Raw genomic sequence first — 12,466 nt, 5'->3', positions numbered from 1 at the left:
TTAAAATTGTAAATTTGACAAGGCTAATTAAAGTTTTACTTTTTTTATTCTCCGTCCAATACTTGCTTTGAGATTTGATTAATTCGAGTTCGCGTAGTAAAGTTCTACATTGAAGGATAAACTCCTTATTAAAGGGGAGTTCATACCCATTGCTCAAATTCAAGACATCTAATTAAAAACGAAACACTTGTCATTCTACCATAATCTTTTTTTTTTTTGGTAATAAGAGACATTTTATAAGCTAATAATAGTAAATTGTTCTTTAGATGCCTGTTTCAGTCACACTCCAAAATAAAGGAAATTGGGCTTAAGAGGAACCGCAAAACCTTAGATATTTTCAAAAAGTTTTTCCTTTGCTCCTTTCTTAGCCAGAGCATCAGCCACAGAATTCTGTTCCCAGCAGCGCAGCACTCTAGCAGTCTTTAATACATTTTTTATGTGTGTGTCATTGTTTCATTTTTAGTTTTTTCTCTAGTCCAAAGAGCGATACTCTTAGAAGAAAGAAAAAATATTATACATGGATGTGGCACAAAATACAGTTTGGTATTTTCTTTATTAGCCTGTTTTCTTAAAAGAAAAGAAATGAAGATTTTTTATATTAAAATATAACTTAACTTTTCATTTTACCTTAATAAAGAGTTCTTATTATCATACAAATACAATGATTTATTCAAAAATATAAATGTTACAAGTTAACTTCTTTTCTAAAAAATTTGTTTCGAGTTAAACTATGCCAAACAAATTAAAACGGATGAAATACTCATTTCAAGAATAAAGTTTATAATTGTCTATATATAACTTATTTCTTCCAAATGATTTAAAACTGGGACATTGAGTTTGTTCATTTACGAGTTTGACCAATTTGTTATTATGGTATCTAGTTTATATCTTTATCAAAAAAAATCTAGTTTATATCTTCATACAATCTTTTTCGAATATCATTTTAAAATATGTTCACATTTTGCTGAAAACATGTCACGATTCAAGCTACTGGACCGTGCGGGCACCTACGCTATTCTAAGCAGCTAGAAGAACCCTTATTACCCAACTAAAAATATGCGGAAGACTTCTGTTTTAAGAGAATACCTGATGAAATATAATAAGGTAAATTAAATATTAATAAATAAACTTTTTCAAAAACATCTTACAAGTTTCCTTCACTATACCAAGACTTGGTCAGACATGTACAAGAGTTATCTACTACAACATACACTGATAATAAACTAAATAATACCAAGACTCTAACATCTGGTAGGGAAAAAGTGCAGAAGTTAGTGCTGAATATGGTCATTCATTTATTAACTGCAATTAATCTGCATCCAGTCTACACTCTAAGAAGGAATGTAGAAGAGTAGGGTCAGTACAACCACACGTACTGGTAGGCATCATAGGCCGACCGTGTAAGTTCATATAATCGTAAAATAGAATTAAGAAAAATAAATCATGACATCTTGTATGGAATATAAATCAACTAAGGTTGTAATAATATTATTACTTTACCTATATAAGTTACAACATCCAACTACTCTTCCAACTCCATCAATATTATATTCGCTACTAACATACTCTAGTCTCATTAATTAACACCATGAACCACAATCCAATGTCAATACATAACTATTCCTCTTTATTCACCTTATCTTTTTTATTACTCATATTCACATGAACAAATTTGTAATCATAGATAAGCCACAGCTAACAACCAAATGTTCTCTTATAATATTAAAGAATGATAACTAGCCATTTTGGTAAGCTATAACTACAACACGTATAAATGAAGTAAGTCAACCAACATATAAGTAGGTACAAAGTTTCACTTTTTCAAATACATCACACAATCAATCTCAAGGATACAATCAAGTAGGGAATACAAGTTAACTCACATCTCAATAAGACACACCAGAGAACTCAAGTCTCATTAGCAATATTTAGCATCGGTCATATTGCTACTAACAATCCTCATAAGTAACAATTACGTCTTTCTAAATCTCATAATTAGAACATCATTAACATGTTATCATCTTATTAAATCACACGATCTTTCAAAACCAACACAAATCTGTACACACATGCTAAGGGACTTGATTTTTGCCCAACTAGTCATGACCTACAGGGAACAATCTATGTTCATGTACCGTACCGGCGTGATACTTGATCCACCATATACATATTCATACCGGCGTGGTACATGATCCAACATATACATATCCATACTGGCGTGTTACCCGATCCACCATATACATATCTGTACTGGCGTGGTACCCGATCCACCACATACATATCCGTACCGACATGGTGCCCGATCCAATATATATATATATATATTCGTACAGGTGTGGTACCTGATTCAACATATACATATCCATATCGGCATGGTAACAGATCCACCATACACATATCTGTATCGGCGTGGTACCCGATCCAACATATACATATTTGTACCGGCGTGGTACCTGAAAAACCATATACATATTCGTACCGGCGTGGTACTCAATCCACCATATACATATTTGTACTGGTATGGTACCCAATCCAACATATATATATCCGTATCGGTGTGGTACCCAATCCAACATATACATATCCGTACCGGCATAGTACCCGGTCCTCCATATACATATCCGTATCGACATGGCACCCGATTCAATATATACATATCTTTACCAGCGTGTTACCCGATCCTCCATATACATATTCGTAGCGGCATGGTACCCGATCCAACATATACATATTTGTACCGACGTGGTACCCGATCCATTATAAACAAGTAATATCAATATCAAATTTACACTACCTCATAGCATACAATACAACGTACTAAATTTATACGTGCACTTAAAATAATAAGGCAATTCGATTAAGTTCTTTCATTTATCAACATTTTGACCCTCTCACGAGCACTATTACAATAATTCATCATGATTATCAACAAGCTATTCATAGCATTACTTTAAAGAGTTATCATTATCAAGTCGCTCATAGGCACAATTCAATAAACCATCATTATCACTAATTTAGCCTCTCATGGGTATCCAATAGATATAGTATTTTTATCAATATCAAAACAAGAATATCATAAATAAATCACAATTTAATTCTTACACATACAAGTCACTATTGGAGCCTTAACTACTTATTAATTATTAAATATATTATTATCTTCTTAAATACCGCAACTTGGGTTGTAACATCACCACCTATAACTAGCACGTTCACGTATATCATTATCCTCTACCTTTTTCCACATAATACAATCATCACACTAATTCAATTCATCTATCCCTTAGATATTACTATGCTCATCAATATTCGGTCTTAGCATAATTCTCCTCATCGTATTATTGCACAATACATACAACTTAATATCATTACAACTCAACTAGGTTCATCACTAGAATAACTAAAAAAACATCATGTTCATATATTACATTTACAACAATCTCCTTTCGGGAACATAACACATAATATCATAAATATCACATAACCAATCAATAATATAGTTTTGGGGATTAAAGTTAAGTACTCTTGTCTTTATCCACCTCAACTCCATGCCCATAGGCCTAGACATGCTTTCTCCCATCAATTCTAAATTATGAAAATATAAAATGACACAATCTTCTACTCATTAAATCTAGCCTACCTGGATGCCAAACTTTTGAATGAAGCAAGCCGCAATAAGAATGTTATTTCTTTTCCTTCATGCCTTGGAATAATCAACCATCTAGAAATCAAGCAATAATAAGAGTAATTAAATAATTACTCTTCAAACAAATATCTTGGAGATTCAAAATCACTAGTTCTATCCTTAATTCAAGGTCTATATCATTTTCCAATGTCAGTTAGTCATTATTTATCTCTTCCAAGCTTAACTCATCTCCATTAATGGAGTTCTTATGCTAAAAGTCTCATCTTTGCGGAATTCAAGGTTCCTAACCATCAAAATTCATAATAGAGTTTACGAAATTCATATTAGGAATCTTTAGTTTATAGTTTAGAATCAGCTCTAGGTCATATTAAAAAAACTCACGAGTATTCCCCAAATAAATTCTATCATTAAAGGTCTTCTAAAGATTCTAAGATGTTAAAGGATTAAAAGACAAAGAAAATAATGAAAAAACTTACCTCAACGAAGGAATTTCACCTTAAGCCTTGGAAAATCACCTCTCTAGAGTTGGGGAATGAAATTTGGAGTTTTTAGACTTAAAATACGGTTGAAGCTGATTTAAATACCTTCAAAATTTTTGGTACATCAAAATCTCGTATCATCCCGGACAGTGTTCAGTAAAACAATCATTACTTTTTACTCCAAATTTGAATTGACGAACGGTTTGTTGAACTGGAAAGAGGGCTAAGAGATCTTTGATTTGATAGGTATTAAACCTCCTAACTCCTTATATTTTAAGAGATATGGTCGTTTGAATTTAGCCCTAATAGAAACCCATATCAAAACTGTATCAGAAAGAAAGTATTAAACTTAACTTTGTGTTAGGGATATTGTAGGACCTTAATTCATACCTAAAGAACTTTCAAACTAAAGTATTGATATTAGAACTCAAGAATAATTAAAATTCATCAAGCTTGAGTCTATCTAGACACATCTCAAGGCTAAAATCTTCAACAAAAAACTCGAGGTGTCTTAATAAATAAAATATTGGCTATTTTGGACCCAAGTTAATATTGAGGAATGGAAATTAATAATTTTTATGAATTTATTATGAATAATTTAGTAACAAAGAAATGGATCGTTACAATCAGATACCAGTTTACCATCCGTACGTCCTTGAACGGGCATTCAATGGAGAAAAGTACGAGGTTGAAATTAGAGAGACATTACTAACAGAGTTGCTTATACTGCACCATGTTCATTCTCTTGATATTCTTATCGACTCAACCCACAATCTATACTCAATCATTCTAATAAAGCTTTTCAAAATACGAAGATGCGAAGTAAAATATTTACACACAAATTACTTATTTTTCTTTCTACGGCCTATGTCCGAAACTTGAGTTTCATGAAAGCAAGATAAAGATGGTTAAAAGATTCACCTTGATGAAGACAAACATTCAAAAGCATCTCTTTTTCACTAACGAAGCTCCAAAGTCCCGAATTCAATTCTGAAAAGTGCTACGAGATGCTATATGAATCTACTATTTGAATTTCAACACTAAACAAGTCACACCCAATCCACTCTACACAAAAACTCTCTCTGAGACTCCTGACTCAGTTTCTAGTCAAGACTATCCTATGGAGAATCTACATCTTATTCGTATGCAAGTCATCACACCACTTACAAGTCATATAACTTAGATACTCGCATGCACTCAATCAAGACTACTAAATTTATTTTATAAAGCTAGCTTTAACATCTCACAACTACTATCCCTTTTACCTCAAGATCACTCATCGTTTCAAGCTTAGTGTTTACTACTATATATAGGTGACAACACAACCTCTCACTCATTACACAAACTTACAACTATTAGCCATAGAGATTCCACAGAATTAGAGACTACAACACATTCTCCTCCACAACATTATTAATATCTATTTAATCATTATATCTTAATCACTCAACAAACATATCCACCAAGAATCACCCAAGAAAGGATCAATCATGTCATTTAACAATGCACTTATTCTCACATTTTGGGTCGTTCTTAATTATTTTATGGGTGTAACTATGTTATTTAATTTTGCATTTCTATCATCATGGGGATTACTACATTCTAAGAGAGTTATACACCAGGTAACTCTACAGGACATATAGATGCTTAATTCAGCCACACGGTCAAGTCAACAATAATTCATCTTCTCAAGATTTTTCCTAATGCACAAATCCATAGCTAAAACTTATGCCCAAGCAATCACTAACTCAACATCTTTCACACAACAAATACTTCATTGTCAAGCCAAATCACCCCAATATCACTAAGCCTAATTTAAAATATACAGAGTCATTCTTATTTTTATCTAACAATAGTTTTTATTACGGGCTTTACTTAACTCGTAAACACCTCAAGAGTGGTCCCCACACCACTAATACATAAACAAGGCCAAACAAAATAAATCGATTACAGGTCATTAACAGTCTCATCACCAGTATCACATTCTAGACACATATCAATCAAATTTTGTAGGTATCAACAACCTCTACTAATTTTGTCACTTTTATTTAAAACTCATTATTTTGTCAAGCATTAAGAATCTGTTCACATAAGGACCTCAAAGATAATTTCACTTAGCTAGTCCTCGCAAGGAACCTATTATAATTTCAATAATAGAAATGCACAAAAATTCTAAATACAGCCTCAATGACCAGACCACACAAAGATCCCCACATAATATCAAATAATTGAACCTCACAAAGACTCATCCACAACATCATTAGCAAGAACCTCTCATTAAAGAAAACACATATCACCTCGGTCTTTCAGTCATGTCTCTTTTTCACCATCTTTTTTTAACATCATGTTCTCATATCATCTTATCAATTTTCATATGATCAATTTTATCAGTATATTAGTACCAAAAACAAGTAAGCACCATAGAATTACTAGTTTCACAATAACAAGAAATCAAATAATCCCATCACAATTATCAACAAAAACAACTTAGTCAATTTTCATCACTGAAATTCAAACAAAACAACTCACAAGAATCTAGCAATTCAAGTTCAGCCAAATATCAAACATAAGCAACTAATAAGTTCACTACTTTCACAAGCTTTTACCTATTAATAATAACCTTTAACCCTAATTAACAGATACCAATTGAAATCTCCTAGATTTCTACTCAAAATTACTGAGATACCAATTGAAATTAACTACATTTCAATTGAGTTATGTTAAGATACCAATTAGAATTGTCTATATACCAATTGCATCCAATACAATAATAAAAGTTTAGGACGGCACGATAGAGAGAAAGAAAGAAAAATGACTTCGACATGCCTCATAGCCTTTCGAAGATTAGGAGTAGGGCCCTACACACCAATCTACGAAACTCTACTTGACATTGATCTTGTAATTATGGGACCAGTGAACCTAACGCGTTGATACCAACTGTCACGATCCAAGATACTGGACCGTGCGGGCACCTACGCTAGTCTAAGCAGTTAGGAGAACCCTTATTACCCAACTAAAAATATGCGGAAGACTTCTGTTTTAAGAGAATACCTGATGAAATATAATAAGGTAAATTAAATATTAATGAATAAACTTTTTCAAAAACATCTTACAAGTTTCCTTCACTATACCAAGACTTAGTCAGAAATGTACAAAAGCTATCTACTACAACATACACTGACAATAAACTAAATAATACCAAGACTCTAACATCTGGCAGGAAAAAAGTGCAGAAGTTAGTGCTGAATATGGTCATTCATTTATTAACTGCAACTAACCTGCATTCAGTCTACACTCTAAGAAGGAGTGTAAAAGAGTAGGGTCAGTACAACCACACGTACTGGTAGGCATCAACGGCCGACCGTGTTAGTTCATATAATCGTAAATTAGAATTAAGACAAATAAATCATGACATTTTGTATGGAATATAAGTCAACTAAGGTTGCAATAATATTATTACTTTAGCCATATAAGTTACAACATCCAACTACTCTTCCAACTCCATCAATATTATATTCGCTACTAACATACTCTAGCCTCATTAATTAACACCATCAACCACAATCCAACGCCAATACATAACTATTCCTCTTTATTCACCTTATCTTTTTTATTACTCATATTCACATGAACAAATTCGTAATCATAGATAACCCACACTAAACTTTTGGGCTAACAACCAAATGTTCTCTTATAATATTAAAGAATGATGATTAGTTATTTTGGTAAGCTACGACTACAACACGTATAAATGAAGTAAGTCAACCAACATATAAGTAGGTACAAAGTTTCACTTTTTCAAATACATCACACAATCAATCTCAAGGATACAATCAAGTAGAGAATACAAGTTAACTCATATCTCAACAAGACACACCAGAGAACTCAAGTCTCATTAACAATCTTTAGCATCGGCCACATTGCTACTAACAATCTTCATAAATAATAATTACGTCCTTCTAAATCTCATAATTAGAACACCATTAGCATGTTATCAGCTTATTAAATCACACGACCTTTCAAAACCAACACAAATTTGTACACACATGCTAAGGGACTTATTTTTTCCAACTAGTCATGACCTACAGGGAACAATCTATGTCCATATACCGTACCGGCGTGGTACCCGATCCACCATATACATATTCATACCGGAGTGGTATCCGATCCACCATATACATATCCGTACCGGCGTGGTACCTGATCCAATATATATATATCCGTTCCAGTGTGGTACCCGATCCAACATATACATATTTGTACCGACGTGGTACCCAATCCTCCATATGCATGTCCATACCGACGTGGTATCCGATCCAACACATACATATATGTACCAGCGTAGTGCCCGATCCTCCATATTCATATATGTATAGGCGTGGTACCCGATCCAACATATACATATTCGTACTAGCATGGTACCCGATCCAACATATACATATTCATACCGGCGTGATACCCGATCCTCCATATTCATATATGTATAGGCGTGGTACCCGATCCAACATATACATATTCGTACCAGCATGGTACCCGATCCAACATATACATATTCATACCGGCGTGATACCCGATCCACCATAAATAAGTAATATCAATATCAAATTTATACTACGTCACAGCATACAATACGACGTACTAAATTTATACGTGCACTTGAAATCATAAGGCAATTCGATCAAGTTCTTTTATTTATCAACATTTTGAGCCTCTCACGTGTTGGGTTCGAAATCGAGAGGGTGTCATGTGGAAGCTATTAGTTGCAAACCATCATGGTGACAATTCAGACGACAAAGAAAAATATACTAAAAATATATTATTGTAGGATTTAGTCAAGCGACCTACATATTGAAAATTAATATCAAAAAGCATTAAAAAAATTATTTGGAGAAAATATCCTCCTAAACAAGACTCTTTAATAAATACATTGTGGACGTTATTATGTTATGGTATGAGAAGGTGGTCTTTTATTTATAGAGTTCTAAAACCATTACTCCAAGAAACAGGTTTTTCAAATATGAAAAAAAATTATATTTTTCTTTCAGGAGAGCAAAAGTAATTATGATATTAGTTTTATTTTTATTTCAAAGAAAAATAAAACTTAAAATTGGTAAGAAAATCAGGGCAAATACCCCTAACAAATCTCCTTTTTTTGGCTTAATTTTTTTGACATAATTTGATCTACCTTCTTCACGTGCATGATCTTTGTTCTTCACATAATCTTCATCATTGTTGCTTGTCATGGTTAAAAATAAGATTTAAAATACAGTTTTATTTTTATTTTTAAAGATTCAGCAACAAGATTATTAAAATATGCTTAAAACTTCTTCTCCACATATATCTAAACAAAATCGTCATTATCGTCAAACTGGTTGCAGCTTGATTTTGGGAACCACATTGAACTTGTTTAATCTCGTCTCACTACACCATTGGACCCTTGAACCATAAGCTCTAATACCACTTGTTGGGTTCGAAATCGAGAGGGCATCATGTGGAAGCTATTTGTTGCAAACCATCATGGTGATAATTCATATGGCAAAGAAAAACGTACCAAAAAGTATATTATTGATAGAATTTGGTCAAGCGACCTGCATATTGAAAAAAAATATCAAAAAACATATAAAAAAATCATTTGGAGAAAATCTCCTCCTAAACAAAACTCTTTAATAACTACATTGTGGATGTTATTGTGTTATGGTATGAGAAGGGGATTTTCTATTTATAGAGTTCCAAAACCGTTACTCCAAGAAAGAGGTTTGCCAAATATGAAAAAGTTTTATATTTTCCTTTCAGGGAAGCAAAAGTAATTATTATATTACTTTTATTTTTCTTTCAAAGAAAAATAAAACTTAAAATTGGTAAGAAAACCGGGGCAAAAACCATAACATCACGGGCACTATTACAATAATTCATCATGGTTATCGACAAGCCATTCGCAGTATTATTTTAAGGAGTTATCATTATCAAACAAGCCACTCATAGACACAATTCAATAAACCATCATTATCACCAATTTAGCATCTCATGGACATCCAATAGATATAGTACTTTTATAAATATCAAAATAAGAATATCATAAAATAAATCACAATTTAATTCTTACGCATACAAGTCACTATTACAGCCTTAATTACTCATTAATTATTAAAAATATCATTATCTTCTTAAATACCGCAACTTGGGTTCTAACATCACCACTTATAACTAGCACATTCACATGTATCATTATCCTCTAACTCTTTCCACATAGCACAATCATCACACTAATTCAAGTCATCTATCTCTTAGGTATTACTATACTCGTCAATATTCGATCTTAGCATAATTCTCCTCATCATACTATTGCACAATACATATAACTTAATACCATTACAACTCAACTAGGCTCATCTTCATGTATTACATTTACAACAATATCCTTTTGGGAACATAACACATAATATCATAAATATCACATAATCAATCAATAATATAATTTTGGGGATTAAAGTTAAGTACTCTTGTCTTTATCCACCTCAACTCCATGCCCGTAGGCCTAGACATGCTTTCTCCCATCAATTCTAAATTATGAAAATATAAAATAACACAATTTTCTACTCATTAAACCTAGCCTACCTAGACGTCAAACTTTTGAATGAAGCAAGCCGCAATAAGAATGTTATTTCTTTTCCTTCATGTCTTGGAATAATCAACCATCTAAAAATCAAGCAATAATAAGAGTAATTAAACAATTACTCTTCAAACAAATATCTTGGGGATTCAAAATCACTAGTTATATCCTTAATTCGAGGTCTATATCATTTCTCAATGGCAGTTAGTCATTAATTAACTCTTTCAAGCTTAACTCATCTCCATTAATGGAGTTTTTATCCTAAAGGTCTCATCTTTGTGAAATTTAAGGTTCCTAACCATCAAAATTCATAATAGAGTTTACAAAATTCATGTTAGGAATCTTTAATTTATAGTTTAGAATCAGCTCTAGGTCATATTAAAAAAATGCATGAGTATTCCCCAAAAAAATTCCATCATTATAGGTCTTTCTAAGGATTTTAAGATGTTAAAAGATTAAAAGACAACAACAACAACAACAAACCCAGTTTATTCCCACATAGTGGGGTCTGGGGAGGGTAGAGTGTACGCAATCCATTCCACTACCTCTAGAGAGGTAGAGAGGCTGTTTTCGATAAACCCTCGGCTCAAGATAAAAAGACAGTAAATAAAAGCATCAAAAGCATAGGACACGATTAAATAACATAGGTACGACATCCACAAGAATAGTACATTATCAAACAAAGGACAATAAAGTCCACCTAAACACTGACTACGACTAAGTCTACCAAAATACTAACTATGACTCCTCCACATCCTTAGCTCTCTATCCTAATGTTTTCCCTCCATAACTTCCTATCCGAGCTCATGTCGTCAGTCAGTTGTAGTTGTTCTATGTCACGTTTAATCACTTCTCTCCAGTATTTATTCGGCCTACCCATACCCCGCTTGAAACCTTCCAAGGCCAACCTCTCACACCTACGAACCGGTGCATTCGTGTCTCTCCTCATCACATAACCAAACCATCTCAACCTCACTTCCCGCATTTTATCCTCCACTGACGCCACCCCAACCTTTTCCCGAATAATTTCATTCCTAACCCTGTCAGCCCTTGTGACTCCACACATCCAACGCAACATCCTCATTTCCGCCACCTTCGACTTTTGGATATGAGAATTCTTAACCAGCCAACCCTCCGCTCCATACAGCATAGCAGGCCGGATTGCAACACTATAAAATTTACCTTTCAGCTTGAGGGCACCTTCTGTTAAAGGATTAAAAGAGGAAGAAAATAATGGAAAAACTTACCTCAACGAAGGAATTTCACCTTAAGCCTTGGAAAATCACCTCTCTAGAGTTGGGGAATAAAATTTGGACTTTTTAGACTTAAAATATGGTTGAAGCTGATTTAAATACCTTCAAAATTTTTGCTACATCAAAATCTCGTATCATCCCGGACAGTGCTCAGTAAAACAATCATAACTTTTTACTCCAAATTTAGATTGACGAACGGTTTATTGAACTAGAAAGAGGGCTCAGAGATCTTTGATTTGATAGGTATTAAACCTCCTAACTGCTTATATTTTAGGAAGAATTTAGCCCTAATAGAAACTCATATCAAAACTGTATCAAAAAGAAAGTTTTAAACTTTACTTTGTGTTGGGGATATTGTAGGACCTTAATTCATATTTAAAGAACTTTCAAACTAAAGTATTGATATTAGAACTCGTGAATAATTAAAATTTATCAAGCTTGAGTCTATCTAGACACATTCGAAAGCTAAAATCTTCAC

This window comes from Capsicum annuum, chromosome 9, assembly GCF_002878395.1.
Source record: "Capsicum annuum cultivar UCD-10X-F1 chromosome 9, UCD10Xv1.1, whole genome shotgun sequence".
Classification (NCBI taxonomy): Eukaryota; Viridiplantae; Streptophyta; class Magnoliopsida; order Solanales; family Solanaceae; genus Capsicum; species Capsicum annuum.
Note: the sequence above shows the minus strand (reverse complement) of the source record.